We start from the raw sequence: 15,123 nt of genomic DNA, 5'->3' as shown, positions 1-15,123 counted from the left end.
GGAGCGTGCATGGACCTGCGCTGCCCAAGACGCTGCGATGGATCGAAAGGTGGAAATGTCCTTCACTTCATCAATTTTCTGGATAAGCTGCATGCCCCCACTTGCGAAGGTCAGATGCATCCGATAGAGAAGTGAATCTGCATTAGTGTAAGTTTAGATTCCCATAGATGCTGGCTGCTTCTCTTCCCTTTCCCTGTTAGAGGCGTCTAGCGCCTAACTTTGTTTAGTTCATCTTTAAAAGGATATTTGTAGAGCACAATCAGCAGAACCCTGTCACGGGACGGGCTAGTCAAACAGAGCATAGAAAGACAGCTTCATTAGCCTTAATGCGCAACTGCTGCATTTAAGACAATTCTAGATGGCATCTGTCATCCAGATAGTCGGAGCAGGTGGGGTCATTTGCTGTGTAGCCAAAGGGTCTGGCCAAGCCGAGCCCTTATCAGTGTTTGAGAATGTCACAATGGGAGCAGCCCTGGCTTATGTTAAAAGGGAAACCTTTATCTAATGCTGGTGTTGGCTGAGCGTGAGAGCACATGGTGGGGGTAGGGCAATTATTGCAGCTCGTCATCTGTAATGTCTATCATAACGAGACACATGGGCCTGGTTTAAGGTCTGGGCCATGTGTGACACTACAAGTGGGGACAGAGGACAGTGGCCAACCAAGCTGCTCTAGCTGCTGTGGTATCCAGGCGTTGTTGACCATGTGTTTAGCAACTCCTTCTCCAGCCTGCTCCCTTCTATTCCCCCAAATCAGAGGACAGGGCCTGCTCCTGGTGCTGCAGTGCTTCCGAAGCTGCTGAGCGCCTGTATCCCATTGCCATCAGCTGTTCTCGTGTGCTCAGTGTTTGTGAAAGTCAAGCCCTGCGTGGCAAAGCTCCCACTGACTTCAGCAATGTGGGACTGGGCCCATAGTCTTTGCAGAAGCAAAGCATAGCCCTCCAGCATGAACCAATCTCCAGGTGTCCCTCCCTGATGTCCAAGCTCCTACATGCTAAGCACACTGGAAAAGCTATATGAGTGGCACAGGCATATCAGCAAATGGCTGGCACTGGAGAGTGTGTAATGATGAGCACTTAGCCAAGTGCACCTAGGCGAAGGGCGCGGTAGAAGAATGTACCTAGGTGAGCCTGACTTCAAGGCAGCATTTCGGTTTTTGCATTACTTGGATCATAAGCTCGCTGGGACAAGGCAGCTCTTTGGTCTGCTGACCTGGGCCATCCAGCCCACCAGGCCTGCTCCGAGTCCCACTTCGCCCGGCTGGTGCACCGCTGTGAACCGCACGATGGCAGCACGGCAGGTTGGGTGGATCACCAGCATGGCAGGGGTTAAGGGAAAAAGATCCTCCTTGACCTTCCTTTCTGAGGGGTGTACAAGTCGTTCTACCCGGGCACACCATGGCCCCACCCCTCTGCTTACCTGCACTGTTCAACAGCTGAAAGGATTTGCCCAGAGCTGCTGAGGTCAAGGCTGTAAATCCTGCAGCTCAGCCAGCTGTTCTTCCCAGGGAGGGTATAGACCTCACCGCTCTAGCTTGACTGCACTGGGGTATGGAGCGGAGTTATTCCTGCTGTATTCCACTAGCAAACGCTTGCAGTAAGAGACTATTTGCAACCTGTGGAGCCTGTTTACATTCCCCTTACCGGAGGATTTCCGCAGGTTCTTAAGTCCACCTTTATTTTGAGGGAGAAGGGGGTGCATGTTACTGCACGGGAAAATAAAGCCCCAAAACCAGCCTGTTTGTGATTCTGCAGCTTCATCTTTATTTACAACACCCCTGCTGGAATATGCCTGGACAGAGACTGACAGCTGGTTTCCAATTACAGGGAGTCGCGGGCTGTTCCAAGAGTCACGTCTAGTTTATAAGCGAACGGGTGTGAAATGAAAAGGTAGCGTGTAGTAGTAATTACTGTCTGTGTTGTGGCAGCACCCGCGAGGCACAAAGCTGGACCAGACTCTATTGTGCTAGGTGCTGCACAGACCCAGAACAAAAAGACAGTCCCTGGCCCCGAGACCTTACGCTCTGCAGGATCTCAGCCTGCTTTACAAAGTAGATTGCGGCTTCCTTGCAAATGCAGACACTGAGGTGGAGGGGAAGCTACATGATTCCTCCAGTGCCCCAAAAAGTGACTCTGCGGGAAGAGTCACGACTAGAACGCAGATGTCCCAGCTCTTCATTCCACATCCTTACCTACTGACCCCAGGACTGCTTTTGAATGCTGTGCAATGCGCTGTTCCAGGATGGCTGATGCAGGCTTGGATTTGGAGCCCCACACATCTCCGTGGAATGGGGTTGGAGCAGCCTCGGAAGGCAGCTGGCTACTGGGTGCTTCGGGAGACCGACCCGAAATGGCCCTTGTGAGGCAGAAAGCCATCTGGCTCTCTGGGGCTGTGGTTGGAGGGGTTGATTTATTTGGAAAGGTGAGCCCCTGTCTATTTTGGGGTGCAGCGGGAGCTCGCTCACTGAAGTGAGTGATAAATACTTCGGCCCATGCTGGCATGGCAGGAATTGGCCTGGCAGCACGGCATGCTGCCTCTGTTCCCATGTAGGGCGAGCCCATGCTGCTGGTCTCTGACTCCAGCCAAGCCGAGTCTCGGTTCGCAGCTCAGGTTCACTTTCCGAGAAAAAGGCAGAGAGCGTAGCTACTTCTGAGAAAGAAATGGAGCAGGGGGGGCCTAATCTTGGCAGACCGTGAGAGGTGACTCGGGGCATGTGTTTCACAGTAGGATGGGTGTTAGGAGGGAGCTGTGGTTTTTAAGTACGAGTCAGGGGTCCTATTCCCTGCACTGCCACTGACTCACTAGAACCTCTGTGCCTCAGTTTTCCCATCTGTAAAATAGGGTTAACAATATTTGGCAGCGGTGCTAAGATTTCATGAGGCATGTGCAGGCCTCCCACCGTGGGCAGTCGGTTTCCCACAAGGTGGAGGAGGCTGGAACACCAGTCCTGAGTGTATTGTGCTTCTGCCAACACAAGCGGATGCAATGTGGATGCAACACATTGGCAGAAGCGGCTGAGTGTGAATGCGCTCCACCGAAATCACTGTGTTGGCGGCAAGATGTGGGCAGAACTTTTGCCTTTGCAACTTTCTAATGGAGGCCGGGCAAATAAAGGGGCAGGTTCCCAAAGCAGGCTCGAAGCACTTTGGTATACAAGCCGGCTGATGTCCTCCACTACAAATTAAAAATCTCCTCCTTCAGTTCTGCCTCTCCTGCACAGCTCTCCTCCTGCAGCTGAACTGAACCCCACACCCTCAACCCCAGCCACCTTTCGCCACCTTCAGCTCATTCCTCAATCCCTCCCCTGCTCTCGCCCAGGAGCTCACCCATTTCTTCCAAGAGAAAATTGACAAAACCCGACGTGACCTGCCTCCTACAACTCTCTCCTTTGCCCCTGTCCCAGACGCACACGTTGCTCCCTGGTCTCCTCCTCTAACCCCCTCCACTTGCTCCAATGATCCCATCTCTTCATCTCCCTCCCGCCCACTCTTATCCCTTCCCTCGCTCTTCATCTTGGCCTATCGCTGTCCTCTGGCTCTTTCCCCTCACAACACACGCACGCTCTAGTCTTTCCTCTCTTAAAAATAACCACCCTTGACTCCACGTGCCTTGGCAGCAGTTGTGGATGGGGCATTCGATAACCGCTGTCTGCAGCGCCTCGCCTCCGATTCCATCCCTTGCACTCCACGGCCACTAATGGCCTCTTTTTAGCCAGATCTCAGAAGCCATCATCCATCCTCCAGTCAGCTGCCTGTGACTCAGGGGACCATGTTCTTCTCCTTGAAGTCGTGTTCTCCCTTGGCTTTTGTGGCTGTCCTCTCCAGGAGCTCCTCCTTCCCCTCTCATTGTTTTTCACCACGTCCTTTGGAGGATCTTCCTCCGCCCCCCTCCAGCTCTCTGTGAGGGGCCTACAGGGCTGGGTCCCTTTTCCTCTGTCCCGTCTGCATCTACACCTTATCTCTGGGTAACCTCATCTGCAAACACAGTTCCAGCTACCTCCTCTAGGCCTACGGCTCACAGATCTACCTCTCTGTGGCAGACCAGTCTCTTCCTCCCACACTAAAAATCTCAGCCTGTCTCTCTCTCAGCTCCTTGTGGATGGCTAGCTGTCAGCTCAGCCTCAACAGAGCTCTTGATCTTCCCCCAGACTCTACCCCCCGCCTCCTTTCTTGTCACTGGTCCCTGTCATTCAGACCTGTTACCCGAGCATCATCTTCAACGCAGACCCCTCTCTAGGTCCCGGCACTCAGGCTGTTCCTCACGGAGTCTTTCTGCAGAACATGTCTAAGATCCAGCTTTTCCTATCCATCCATGCAGCTAAAACTCTTGGCCAGGCTCTCATTGTCTCGATTACTGCCGTGGCCATCCCTTGGACCCAGACAAATGCCCTCGTGGCCCACGTGTGTCCTGTCAGAATGCTGCTGCAAAGATCATCCTCCTAGCCCGTGGCCTGGACCACGTCACCCCTCTCTTTACATTCCTCCGCTGGCTGTCCCAGCTCCAGCCTACCAAACGTCAACTGCCCTTCGCAGCTTATCCCCACCCTACCCCTCATCATGCACTAGTAAGAGATCCACTCCTGCCTCCATTGCCCGCCTGTTACATTTTCAAACAAGCCCCTTCGTGCTTTCTCCCACGCCACTCCTCAGGCTTGGGCCGCGCTCCCCGTGGACAGCTGCAGAGCTGCCTCATTATCCTCCATTAGAAACCACCTTGCAACTCTCCCTTGCCATGCTAGCCCCAGAACACCTGACAACAGGGAGGCTGCAGATGGGCCAAGACCACTGCCTGTCATGCTGACTAAGGTGGTCTCATTCTTCCCTTGTGCTCCCCCATCCATCTGTTGGCTCAGGTTTTATACTTCGAGTGAAAGCTTCTTAGGGCAGGGACTGTCTTTTTGTTGTGTTTGTACAGCACCTAGCACACCGGGGTCCTGGCCCATAACTGGGGCTTCTAGGCGCTATGGCAAAACAAATAATTAATAACAACCATCTACTAATTCCTGGCTCCCAGTGCTGTGTTCCAGCCACTAGCCCACCCTGCTGGTTTGATGCAGAAAATGTGGGTTTTGCCTTGTTTAAATTCTTTGGGTTCATTTTCACAGCTGTCAGTTATTGGTGAGTTTACCTCCCATTGTACACGACACCCTCGTAGGAGACTCAAATTAAAATGTTTTCCCAAGCTCATTTCTATTGGACAATCCATGACTGTGATTATTTCCCCCTCTCCTCCTTTCCCTCCCTCTCTTTGTTTTCTGTTAATGGAGCTGCTTAAATCATCAGTGATGGCAGCAGAGTTCTGAGAACAGAGTCCACACGTTAGCACCCGCACCATGCTGGCAGACTTTCTGCCACAGCCAGAAGCAAAACACAGCAGTGACCTCATGCACCAAAGGTGACCAGCACTCGAAAACAACAGTGACCTTGGACTTCTTTTGTGCTGCTTTATGATGCAAAAAGGGACCTGAAAGCAAGGAGGCAGAAAGCTAATTTTTGTCCCATTTGCTTGTATATTAGAAATTCAGCTCTTGTCCACACTCCTTTTCCCTGAGTGATTCTATAGGTAACCAAGAGCTGGGTTCTAGGCCCGGCTTTGCCACTGCCCTGCTGGATAACCTTGGGCAAGTCACTTCCTCGCCCCCTGCCTCAGTTTTACCAGCTGCAAAATGGGGCTGATGATACTGCCCTCCTTTGTCAAGCACTTTGGATCTTCTGTTGAAAAGCGATGTGCAAGAGCTAGGGATTGTTTGTTAACAGCGTGATGATATCAACCACCAGACAAGTGCAGGCTGGTGAACTGAGAGGGGTCGAGATTTTTACCCTGACTTCTTAACGGGTTTGCTTGGAGTGTTTTTGTTTTTGTGTACGCATTTAATTCTAATGCCCAACAAACCGTTGGGAGAAAAATATTGTTGATAAAGTTTTGACACTCCCCATCTCTTTCCCAAAGGGAATCAACGTCACTGTAGGCTCCAAGGAGACCTCCACCAGACCCAACAAGAAACAAAGCTTTATATTCTGGATTGGTAAATACATGGGGCTTGGGACTAGCGATCAGCTGCCCTTCCTTTATGGCTGTGTGTGGGGAGGCCCCAAAACTTCTTCTGTTGTAACATGGGGTCTCCGTATGGAAGAGGTGAGAACTGCTGATCTAAAGCATAAGCAACACAAAACTAAGCTGCAGCTCTTCCAGGCCGTCTTTAGCCATAGCAAAGCAAAACAGAGCACCAAGGTAACTGTTGCTTTGCAGGGTCCCTTTAAGAGAATTGTTTGTAGCCGTACAAATAGACGCACCCCAGCCGTGCACTCTGATGAGCCTCCGGTGAAGCACGAGGTGTGTTTGGCTACTGCCCATGAGATAAGCCCCGCTTTACAATGGTGTTTCGAAATGGCAATAGACAAAGAATAAGGAAAACTTTTCCCTCCACCCCCTAGGAAAGAGAACTCCCACTGGATAATGGGCCAGAGCTCAAACCACCAGCAGCTCTGCAAACAGCTCTGCCTCTGCGGCTGTGACGTAGAAATCTTCCACTGAGCTGCCACAAGCCCCTGGCATTTGGTTTAAATACAATTCAAGCCAAACCAAAGTGTTCAGGGCCTTCTAGGAAATTGTGTAACAGGCTCTGGGAGGCCCTCCCCCGCCAAGTCATCCACCACGGCAAGAGATCCTCTCCCCGCTGCTCCGTGCTGAGCCAGACGTGCAGTTTGTGCATGGCCGTGTGGGCTCAGAGTCATTCCGTAAATATCCCGCGTGGCTGAGCCGGGGTGGAGTTGTACCGTGGCCGGACGCTGAAATGGGGGCTTGGAGTGGGGGGGAAGGGGTGATAGGTCCACCAACATGCCCCACAATTTTTGGACAGTCTCTTGGGAGATGGGGAAGCAACCAGTGAGTGGGGGTGTTTATTTGTTACATTTGCCTTTCCATGGGAACTCAGTGCTGGTGTGAGATCCCAGCTGGGACAGCCCTGGAGCCCCTGCTCCTCTCAGCCAGGCCAGCGCAGAGGCATGGATCTGCAGGTCTTTATCCCCCTCGAGATCCGCCTCGGACGAGACTGGCGGCGAAGCCTCCGAGTGGGAAGTCGGACTCCGTAGGGGAGATCAGGTCTCGCACCCACGAGCAATAGCTGAGTTCACTGGAAAGGCAGGCGCCGGGGATTAGGTTGAAGGGGGGAGACTGACGAGCTGGTGAGCGCAAATGCTGCAGGGATGAGTTTGGAGCCGCATCAGTGACCTCCTTACGGCCCAGGCCTCAGTGCCTGGGCCAAACCTCCACTCACTCTGCTGCCAGCCCCTGCCCTTGCAACCACTTGGCCAATGCGCTTCAGTCCTGGCCTGCAGCCCCTTAGTCCTCCTGACCCACCCCCCCTTCCACACAGCTCCGCAGAGACCCCTCAATCCCGGTCTCCTTAGCAGACGGGCTGCCCAGGCATGCTCCGCACCCTTGTCTTGTGTTGCAGGCTAGCACGGCAGGGAACTGGATACATAACGCCTGCACTCGGGTTCCTCTGGGATCTAAACAGACCCCTTTACAGCCAGGCCTCCCAGCCACTTCGCACCGATGCTGCCCTGATCTAACGTAGGTGCATGTCCCCTTTAAACGTTGCTTTGATGCACTGAATAATACAGCCTCCCCGCAACAGATGTAGAAAAAAAACCCCAATAAACTACAACCAGCGAAGTTCCTTCTGCGGCGACTTTCAGTTTCACTTCGCCAGCTGCAGGAAGTCCCCTTCCTGTTTAGATTTCCCCACTCCCTTATTAGCTACCATGGGTAGCGAACTGGCACTGCCCCGGGCTGGTCTGGACCGGAGTCAGCACCCGGCTTTTGGGCCGTGCCAGAGCTGGAGGGTCTGGGTTAAATCACAAATGTGCCTCTTCCCAGGGACAAACGTTTGGGAGGCGGCTTCCAGATTAGCCTTTGCAAACACGTTTGCTTCGTTAGCCGTGGGCCGCAGGGCCGGCAGGCAGAGCGGTAGGGGAGAGATCTCTGCTGAGTTCGTTGTGGGGCAGAGCGGTAGGGGAGAGATCTCTGCTGAGTTCGTTGTGGGGCAGAGTGGTGGGGAGAGATCTCTGCTGAGCATGCTGAGAGGCCAGAGTCTGGCTGGGCATAGCGTGGCCCCAGTTGCATTCCAGGCCCCCCCACTGTCCCCCAAACTAGAGCTTGACTGAAGGCCTGACTGTTTTTCCCCAGTTCCGCTGGGCGGCTCTGGCCTGTGAGCGGCCGCTGAGCACAGGGAGGAAGGAGGATCATTATCCATGGTCAAATCCCCCCTCAAAACTGCCCTGGGCCGTGATGCCTACAACAAACTTGACTCCGGCTAGGCAGCTGCTGTGCTCGGACCCCAGCTCATCATGCTGCCCAGCCCTGTCCCATTATCTCCTTGTATTCCCCCATCTAGCTGTGTTCGCCCAGTGGCTACTTAGATTATAAGGTCCTTGGGGCAGGGCTGGCCTCTTCGTTCTGTGTTTGTCCAGCGCCTAGCACCGTGGGGCCCTGGTCCATCATGGGGGCCTTGGGAGGTGGTGTATACCCAAACTGGCACTGAAGAGCCGGGGGAGCTGGAGAGCTCGTTTAGGACACCTGTGGCAATTACAGGGCATTAAGGATGAGGCGGCGCTGGGGCGGGGCTAATATAAAAGGGGTTTCAGGGGCTAGTGACTGAGGCAGGAAGCCTGGGGCAGTGGGAGGAGAGGCAGAGGCGCCGGTGCCTTTAGGAGTCCTCACCTGAGCTAGGAACACTGACAGCAGCCAAGCCATATGCTCGGAGCGAGTCCCTGTGGTACCCGGGCAGTAGTGGGTCTCCAGGGGGAAAGCCCTGGGATGCTGCTCACTGCCAGGGCTGGGAAGGCCTGGGCAGAACCTGGGAGAGGGCCTGCTAGCCAGCCGAGGTAGGAAGAAGTCCTAGGAGCAGCCAGGGATCAGAGGAAGCAGCTAGGGGGACCGTGGACTGGAGCCCAGAGGCTACGCCTACAGCCATCAAGTAAGGTGGCCGGAAACCCCCAGTCCAAGGATCAAAGAGTGTTGGAAGGCCAGAGACAAGGGGTGTAAGGAACCAGGCCAGAGTTGGGGGGCTGAAGACGCAAGGTCCTCAGCATATTTGTTGGTGGGATTTTCTGTTCCCTGACACATCCACACTGCAAAGAAAAACCCGAGGGGCTGCGTCCACACAGGTATTTTCAGCCCCACAGCCAAAGGCCTGCGAGCCTGCGTCAATTGACCCAGGCTCTGAGCCTCGGCGCTGCAGGCTTTTCTTTGCATGTAGACGTACGCAGAGGGACTGGGCCGGCGGGCTGAGCCGTGAGAAGAAGGCGCCTGCAGGGATGGAGCGGCCGGCGGGGGCGCCACCGGGCGATGAGAAGGTGCGCCGGCGGGTGAATCGCTCTTGGACAGGTACTCCTGCAATACAAAGACTAACGTTTCTCCTGGGGCTGGGATGGGGGGGAGGTTGCTGAGACCTGATCTACATGACACACTGATGTCGGTATACCTCCGTCACTCAGGCGTAGCTATAGCGACTGATCTCCTGGTGCAGACGGCACCGTGCGGGGGGGGAGGGCTTCGGCCGTCAACGTGGCTCCCGCCTCTCGGGCGGTGGAGTCCCTCGGTCGAGGGGCGCAGCTCTCCCAGCTGCGTAGGTAGCAGCCTCGCTGAGCGCGTCAGCGGTGCAGCCGTCCCGCTGAGTGTAGGCAAACCCTGAGTCTTTGAAGGGAGAAGCCGCTTTCCTTCTGTGCCTCTCTCCTGCGCCTGCATGCTGTGTACAATGCTGGGCATACGGGAACTGGTCCAGCTAATGATGCGCGGCGTCACAGGGGGCCTCTCCCAACAGCGCCCAGGGAAAAACCTGCCCTTGGCCACAGGAGGAAGTCAGATTTGCCGTTTCTCTTCTTAGGGAGCGTCAGGGACTCAGCTGCCTCACCCTTGACTGTGGGAGATTCCCCAGGAGGGAGATACTTAAAACAGAAAAGCAGAAATTCAGCTATTGTATCTGTTCGCCAGGCAGCTCTGCCCAGCCTCTGCTGTGCATGTTGCTAACAAGCCTCTGATCACCGGGATGCCTGGAAGCCCCCGTCTAGTGGGTGCTGGGCGAACATCTAATGAACGGAGCGGCTCTGCCTGGCTGAAAGCCCATCGGGGGAGGTCTTGAGCCTGCAACCTTGCCCCAAGGGAGCAGTCCCACGGGTATCGCTACCCTACATCCAGGGGGGTCTCAGCCAATGTGGAGGTTGCTGACCCCACTCAGGGTGTATGTTACACCAGCACAGGCTCCTGAAAGCTCTCACTCACCTACTAGGGTGTAACTGACACCCCCCTGTGCTGGATCCCCTGGCTCCCAGATATTACCCACAGCAGCGGCAGGTAAGGGGTTGCATACTCTGCCCTGCACCTGCTGTAAAAGGAACCTGGAAAGAAGCCCAGCTGTTTTTCCTCCGCATACAGGGTAATTCCTGGCTTCCCAGGACTTCGGAGAGAAGAATTTTCTGTGGAGCCCCCTTTCCAGCCTGGCTCCTGGCCTCAGGTCTCCAAGAGACTCCCTGCGGGGGTAATGAACGGGCTCTGCTAGGGGAGAACCCAGCACCAGTGGCAGAGGGAGAGGAGGGTGGTTATTTTTCCAGCGCAGAAGGGACAGGCAGAGAGAGACAGAGGAGGGGGCGCCACGGTGGGAGCGGGGATTCCAGGGCAGGCCGCAATCCTGAGGCGTAAGACAGCAAAGGCAGAAGCTGATGCAAGCCAAGGGCAAACCATCCTCCCTGCTGTCTGACTCAGCGGCTGTCACCGCAGGCCAGAATTCCCCAGCTCGCCGCGGGGGCGGAGGGGGCCCCTCTCTTCTGGAATCTCCACTCCGAAGTCTCCGTGCCTCAAGTCGCAGGGCAGCCGGGAGAGGAGAAGTGGGGTTGCTGAGCCGGGGCCCTGCTGTGGCCAGGTTCTCTGCGGCTGTGCTGGGACGGGCTGGCAGCCCAGTCGTGGGGTGGGAGGGAGGGGGATTTCCCAAAGCCATTAAGGGAGTTAGGACCGGAAGTGCCATTGACTTTCAAAGGGATTTTTGCTCCTAACTCCCTTAGGCACTGTGGAAAATCCCACTCATAATTATGGGATGAAGCTGACTTCTGCCCTCCTCCTGCCCCAGGGGGGCTGGCCAGCTGGGGAACCCCATGAAAGCTCTGGGGTCAGGCCCCTGGGGCAGCCAAAGCATTGCATACCCCGTTTGACTTGTATCCGTACGGGTTGGGATGAGGCCTTAAGCTCGGGCCTGGCTGGCTATGGCAACCAGGGGATGGTGGGGAGCGGGCCAGGGGGGGAAGGGGAACAAAGGTGCCCGAGTCCCAATGCAGATGCACCTGGCTGACTTTCTACTTGCGAGCCCAGAAGCTGCATTGCTCACTCAGTGCCATGGGCTCAGGGGCTGGCTCTCACGGCCCAGCTACTCCGGATTCCCGCTGGGGTAAGAGAGACGAATCGGGCCCGTTGGGGAGAGGCAGGCAAGGCAGCCAGGAGCGCCTGGGGCGGGAGGGGAAGGGTTGCAACATGTGGCTCCAAAAGCCAAGTTTGCAACCGTCGCTGCGGGGAGATTCCGGGACTAAGCGGCTTTTGGCGAAGCTGCCTCGAGCACGTTCTGCGGGACGCCCTGTGCTGCGGGAATGTCTGACCCCTGCCGTCATTAACTCCTCAGCCTGGCGTGGCCTAGGGCAGAGGCCATGGAGGGCTGGGCCACACACAGAGCTGGCTTAACTTCACACGCTACGGCAGCTCTTAGTCACGTCCCTTGGCTGGGGGTGTACGGCCCAGGCTCCTCCTGGCAGGATCTCTGTGCAGGGAACAGATCAGTGCCAGCGCTGGGAGGAGGTTTGCCTGTCCCCATGCAGTGATCATCACTTTTCTCAGTGGTTTACAACCATTAGCTAGCCCCTGTTTTACCTCATGGGGTCAGGCAGAGTGGTCTCCATTTCCAGGTGGAGAAACTGAGGCACAAATGGTTGTGCAATACGTGTAGTACGGCAGCGCCTCAGGGCTAGGGGGACCAGACAGCAAAGGTGAAGAATCGGGACAAGGGCTGGGGTGTAATAAGGGTCTAGGTACGACAAAGCCCCTAATAGCGGGACAGACCCTATAAAATCGGGACATCTGGTCACCCTGCTCAGGGCTCATTGTCCTGCGTGCTGCACGGACACAGAATGGGAGACAATCCGTGCCCTGGAGTGCTTCCAATCCTAGTAGGTACGGCAGGCAGAGAGCTGGAGAAGGCAATTGAGGCCCAGAGAGACGAAGTGAATTGCCCAAGGTGACACAGCAAGTGAGGGGCGGAGGCAGGAATAGAACCCGGGTCTTGTGATGCCTGGCGACACAGGATTACATTCAGAAATGATACATAAAAGGGTGTTGGTTTGCCTCCCTTTGGTCTGTTTACATCCACTTGGCTGAGGAGTGTCAGCTGGTTTACTCGACACCCTTGGAAGAGGCAGATCTATGGATCCTCCCCCCAGCCCACTTGCTATTTCATACCCTTTTAACCCCATCGCCCTTGAGGTCACATGTCCCAGCCATCATCTGACTGTCCCAGGGAAACCGGCTGGGGCTATGGAAGCTGTGAATTCTGCTCCTTACCCATAGGAAATGGCCGCACCAGTGGTGGGCTGGACTAGCTGCCCCCAGACCATTCCTGCCTGCAACCCAAGGCATGTGCTTCTGGCCAGGGAGCCCTTTGTGCTGCCACAGCTAGGCCTCTGTGCTGAGCACGCTCCCTGGGTCAGAACTAGCGGGGGGGGGGGGTGCCGGGAGCTGGAGATTGCACTCGCTCAGGGGCCGAGCGCGGCCTGTCTCCAGCACTCTGTGATTCCAGTGGCCCAGGAAGGGGTCACTGCGGTGAATCAAAGCCAGGTCTCTTGCATTGCGGGCCAAAGATGGTGTGTTGCCCTTCCCGGAGCAGCCTGTGCCTCGCTCCATCAGGCTCTGCAACAAAATAGCTTCCCATGCATTAGTTTTCCAAACCCAAGCGGTTGCATTTGACCCAAGGGGCAGCTGCCCCAGCCATGAAGAGCTAAGTCCTGGGAAACACACAAGCTGACCTTCCCCGGCCCCCTGTTTTCTAGCAGCCCTCTCGCCCCTCCACATTTCTCCCATCTGCCTGTTATCTCTGGCTGTTGACACATCCGTGCAACTGCTGCTGAGCTTTCATCAGCTCTTTCCGTGCAGGAAGCGACAGGTACAGACAGAGCCTTTTGCAGGCTGCGCTGGGGTTCCCGGGTGAGACGCAGGAGGGACGATACCTGGCTCTGCAAACACCTTTGCTAGACAGGGCTCGGCTTTCGTTCTAACTGGGCAGAGTCAGGAGATCGCAGGGCTTGGGAACCATGGGGTAGAAGGTGGGAAAAGCCTCAGCACGGAGAAAGTCCTTGATTCCTGGGACAGCCCCAAATCTGATCGGGGACACCGAGGCCTAGCTGCTGCCTGAGTCCCCTCGGCAAGGAAGGAGGGAGTGGGACAGACTGACGGGGATTTGATGGGGGGAGGAAGCACCGAGCCCCAGATGCTCAAAGGTATCGTGGCTCCTGGCATCCACTGGGCCTGAGAGGATCACAGGGCCCCAAGGATACTCTCTCTCTGCCCCCTCTCCCCCAAAGCTCAGCCCCTCTCACTAGCCCAGGCCGTCAGTCAGTTTCGGAGGAAAGCTGCAGACACCGGGGGGTGCATCCTGCCCGGGCTGCACTGCCAGGGGGGGACGCTGTTAATCGCACAGGCCTCATGGCCGGGGTGGGGTACGTGATGACTGCTGGGTGGTTAAAACCGAGGCAGGGTCCAAGGGCAGCAGCTGTTTTAAATGCGCCGTGGCGGAGGGAGACGACACGGACGATTAACAGGCGCGTCAGGGCACTGCAGCGCCCGGCGGGGCTACTGGTTTGCCGAGCCATGGGAAACCACGCCAGTGATGCTGCTCCCACGTGAAGCCCTGACGTGGTGCTGGGCAAGCTCAGCTGGTAACGTGGGCTTGGGGCACAGCCTCACCCAAAGGCACTGGCGATGATTACCCAGGACGTGCAGGTACCTGTTCCTGCAATGACGCAACTGTGCGCCATGCGCTGTGCGGCATGCTCGTGTGACCCCTTGCTGCACGGGGGTGGGGTTCACCGTCACGTAGCCTCGCCCAGGGGTTCCCGACCTTTTTTGGCTCGAGGGCCACAAATATCATTTTTACAGCCCTGAAGGGCCACCCGTCTCCACTACAGCTCCCCCCACCACTGCGGCCTCCTCGCTGATCTCCCGTCTGCCTGGCTGCAGCAGGGAAACCGCACACACCTGTAGCCCCGTGCGCTCCACCTGGGTCCCTAGGCAGTGGCTCCTTTCTGCAGATCAGTGCTCCCCTCCCTCTGCCTCCAGCAGGGACCCCAGCGCCTAGGGACCCAGGCAGAGCTCTTTGCCGTGCTCCCTGCTACAGCCGGGGGGAGGGGAGCGCTGATCTCCCGTCCCCTTGTGGCCCTGGAGGGCTGCCGTGGCTCTTGGTACCGCTAGTGACTGAGGCCAGCTCCACCAAGGGATTTAGGCTCCTAACTTGAAACCAATGGAAGTTAGGAGCCTGAATCCCTTTGTGCATCTAGGCCTGATTGCCTGGGGGGGGGGGAGGGGGGGGACCACTGGCCATAACGCTGCAATTCAGGACGCGTTGAAGAAGAAAGGTGCCAGGTATCACCTGCGGCTTGGAGCTAAAGGCCCCGGGGTCAGACCGGCCCAACCCCCCTCAACCCCCGGCCCGGAAAGAAAGTTACTCCCTCCCACTACTGCAAGACTAGCCCAGGCCCTGCATCGTCCTCAGGGCTCTGGGGGAGCCTTTCCCAGCAGGCTGAGGGGAGCCTGGGGTGTGACTGGGGGGGGGCTCACCGCAAAGGGTGCACGAGGACAGCGGGGGTGGCCTGGTGGGTAGTTCCTTACACTAGCACCCCAGGCTCGATTTCTCTCTGGAGGGCAGCCTGCTGAGCCTGGGGGAGGGCATGCACCTGTGTCCCTGCACTGGCCCCCTCTCAGGGCCAAGTCATGCGTCTCGTGGGAGCCCAACCCAGCCTCCCTCGGCGGAAGGGCCAAAATAACTCCCGGGGTTTCTACCCGGAGTTTGCTGGGGAGCCCCAGGGGGCAAAGGAA

At 56.5% G+C, this 15,123-nt stretch overlaps 1 long non-coding RNA gene across 1 annotated transcript; it reads left to right on the top strand.

Annotated features, from left to right (window-relative positions):
* The first annotated feature begins 8,685 nt into the window (after positions 1-8,685).
* Positions 8,686-10,521, top strand: LOC137157125 (uncharacterized). The gene is made up of 2 exons (XR_010921003.1): positions 8,686-9,387; positions 10,435-10,521. It is a non-coding gene; the product is annotated as an uncharacterized lncRNA (long non-coding RNA).
* Positions 10,522-15,123: the final 4,602 nt, after the last annotated feature.

Source organism: Emydura macquarii, unplaced genomic scaffold (assembly GCF_026122565.2).
Source record: "Emydura macquarii macquarii isolate MOO-44397 ecotype Brisbane River unplaced genomic scaffold, CSIRO-AGI_Emac_v2 contig_306, whole genome shotgun sequence".
Taxonomy (NCBI): domain Eukaryota; kingdom Metazoa; phylum Chordata; order Testudines; family Chelidae; genus Emydura; species Emydura macquarii.
This window is presented reverse-complemented; position numbering and strand designations above follow the sequence as displayed.